This window comes from Schistocerca piceifrons, chromosome 1 (genome assembly GCF_021461385.2).
Source record: "Schistocerca piceifrons isolate TAMUIC-IGC-003096 chromosome 1, iqSchPice1.1, whole genome shotgun sequence".
Classification (NCBI taxonomy): domain Eukaryota; kingdom Metazoa; phylum Arthropoda; class Insecta; order Orthoptera; family Acrididae; genus Schistocerca; species Schistocerca piceifrons.
Window position 1 is genome coordinate 196,641,423 of NC_060138.1, and position 3,723 is coordinate 196,645,145.

Consider the following 3,723-nt stretch of genomic DNA (forward strand, 5'->3'; position numbering starts at 1 on the left):
AGTTGTGGTTATGGGAATGTGCTGTCGCAGGAAGACTGGGCTCTGGCGCATTGTAATACATCTGCAGCAACAGTCTGAACAGCAGTTGGCACTAACCTGATGCAACAAACTGTTACAAATCGGTTATTTCAAGGACAGCTCTGGACCAGTCGATCTGCAGGTTACATCCTACTGACCCAAAACCACTGCCTTTGCGACTTCAGTGATGTCAAGCGAGAGCTCATTGGAGGGCAGGGTGGAGATCTTTAGTGTTTTTTTATGAAAGCTGGTTCTGCCTCGGTACCAGTGATGGCTAAGTGTTGGTTAGGAAGAGGCCAGTTGAGTGCCTGCAACCAGTCGGTTTGCGTGCTAGACACACTTGAAGTTACGATCTGGAGTGCGATTTTTATGACAGAAGGTGCACTGTCGTTGGTATCCCACGCACATTGACTGCAGATTTGTACATCAAAAAGTGATGATTTGTCCTGATGTGCTGCCAGTCATGAATGGCGTTTATAATGGTCGCCTAGACGTAGATATTGCTATAATCGCACTATTTCACTCCCATTTACGGAGCTTGTTAGCACTTGATGTTAGGTTGGCGCCATTAAAATGCATTGTGGTAATCGCTGCTGCTTGCTGGATTGCTGCTGTATCTCGATGCTAATGCTGGCTCTAAATCTGGTTGTCTAGGGTTAAAAGATGAGGTCCCGTGTTTTTGATGTGCTTTTGATGATAAATAATGAGCGAAACCAACAAATATTTAAATTTCAAATATTTATTACTCTGGTGGCCATCTTAATTCCACTGTCCACCAAAGACAATGACACGACACAAAGTAGCACTTCTTTTACATGTTCTTTGCAATGTTTATCCACCTAGAACAGTAACACACATACACTTTACCAAAGTGACATTCAGACTCCGCTCCCGACCCTTCTTGCTGCTTGTATTTATAACCTTGTCAAAGAACTACTAAAAAGAGATATAGTTTATAAGTCACTTGTACATCTGTTATCGTAATTTGTGCAGAAAAGTTATTAATTTATATCGAGTGACATAATTTAACAGGTTATTAAAATGACAGATTTGTTGACTTGACAGAATAATTCTTTGTTACAAAAAGGCCGTTTTTTAGAAGTTTGTCAATTGACTTTTCTAATTTGCATAAATGAGTAAATAACATGAATTATTAAGAATTACATTGGTTTTCGTCTAAAATGGGAGTGTATACGTGAATACTGAGTGAAAACGGTCCTAGTGAACAAATAGGTTTCACTGGGTGATTTTTATTTAAGGAGATCCAAAATGTGTAAGTTGGCCACTATTTTTCGTACTTCATATTAATTATTTAAGATGAACTTAGTGTTTTTGCATGATGACATTTCCTGTATCAGTGTTCAAGTCATATTAACTTTTGTGTGGGTCAGTTATTCCGTATAATTTAATGGGTTGACTGTTTATGGAGACATGTTATGCAATCATTGTTAACATACACAATAACTTTTCTATAATCATAAATACTCGTTAAACTGGTTGAATTTGGAGGGTGTCGCATACTTCGGTAAAGTAAAGCCTTCAATAGGTTTTGTTGCACGTTCCAGGGGGTGTATACTAACAGGATAACGCTCATCCATATACCGCTGTTGTAAACCATCCTACTTTAAAAAGTGTCTACATGTTGCCTTCGCTTGGTCGATCACCAGATCTGTCTCCAATCGAGCACATGTGCGACATCTTCGGACACCTCCAGCGTCATCCACAAACGGAATTAACTGTCTCTGAATTGACCGACCGAGTGTAGCAGGCTTGGAACTCTATCCCACAAACTAACATCCAGCACCTGTACAACACAATGCATGTACGTTTGTATGCTTGCATTCAACATTCTCGCGATTACATCGGTTATTAATGTACCAACATTTCACATTTGGAAAGGAAAGGCTTCAAATTGTTCAAATTGCTCTAAGCACTATAGAAGTAAACATCGCCGCACGTGATTAGCCGAGCCGTCTTAGGCACTGCAGTCATGGACTGTGCGTCTGGTCCCGGTGGAGGTTCGAGTCCTCCCTCGGGCATGGGTGTGTGTGTTTGTCCTTAGGATAATTTAGGTTAAGTGGTCTGTAAGCTTAGGGACTGATGACATTAGCAGTTAAGTCCCATAAGGTTTCACACACATTTTTTTGTACTTAACATCTGAGGTCCTCAGTCCCCTATACTTAGAACTACTTAAACCTAACTAACGAAAGGACATCACACACACCCATGCGCGAGGCATGATTCGAACCTGAGACCGCAGAAGCAGCGCGGTTCCGGACTGAAGCTCCTAGAACCACTCGGTCACAGCTGCCGGCAGAAAGGCTTGTCTCGCGCTTAATCTGTGAACCTGCAATGTTAATCACTTAAGTAAGTTACCTAGACAAATGTACTCTCAAAATTTCAGTACTCTACATTAATTGATGTCAAACTCACTTAAATCTTGATAACCAGCCATTGTAGCAGCAGTAACCTATCTAACAACTGCGCCAGACACTTGTTGTCCGCGCGACCGCTACGGTCGCAGGTTCGAATCCTGCCTCGGGCGTGCATGTGTGTGATGTCCTTAGGTTAGTTAGGTTGAAGTAGTTCTAAGTTCTAGGGGACTGATGACCTCAGAAGTTAAGTCCCATAGTGCTCAGAGCCATTTTTGAACTTGTTATCCTATGTAGGCGTTGCCGACCGCTGCTCTGTGTCTGCCTGTTTACAAATCTCTCTATTTGAATACGCATGCCTATAACACTTTCGTTGGTGCTTCAGTGTAGTAGAAAAGTATGTAAATGAGAGGTGTATTTGGAGACTGAATCCGAACCGGTTATTCACAGTCTGTTAATGAAACTTGAAACTGAAGTAAGTGTTGCTGCATCCCTCTAGTGGGTTCCAGATCTACATTTTATTAGTCCGCTGTGGAGAAGAGTTAAAAATTTCGCAAGCTTGCACAAGTGCATGGTGCCTCCGCAGACCTCAATGCCACAACGCTCACTTTTTCTTATTCTGGTGTACGAGATCTTGCATATGTTGTAAACAGTGACCTAGTTGCTAAAAATTCCACAGTGAGTGACGCAGGCCAATTCGGTGTCGCCCGGCTTGCTCTTATCTCTGTGCAGGCGACACATGTCGCAGAAGGTCCCCAGGACAGGGGCAGACCGCATACCGCATTTCTCGGGCAGTGGGGCAGGTCAAACGTGACCGGTTGCTAACGAAAAAACACATTGCGAACACGTCAATCGCGTGTTCATGCGGCATGTAACTTCAGTATGTTTCAATAATTTTACGTTATTAAGCAAAAACTATATTCTCGTCTATATGACGAGGGTGAGTCAAATGAAAACCTTAAATATTTTTTAAATTATATTTATTGTGCAGATGTGGTACAAAGCTGTATCACTTTTCAACGTAATCTCCCTCCAGCACTTAAAAAGTGCAAAAAATCCTTTAGAAAAAAAAAAATATATTGGTAGTCCTCGCAACCACTCATGCACCGCGTGGCGTACCTCTTCATCAGAGCCGGGGTGGCCGAGCGGTTCTAGGCGCTACAGTCTGGAACCGCGCGACCGCTACGGTCGCAGGTTCGAATCCTGCCTCGGGCATGGATGTGTGTGATGTCTTTAGGTTAGTTAGGTTTAAGTAGTTCTAAGTTCTAGGGGACTGATGACCTCAGAAGTTGAGTCCCATAGCGCTCAGAGCCATTTGAACCATTTTTTTGGA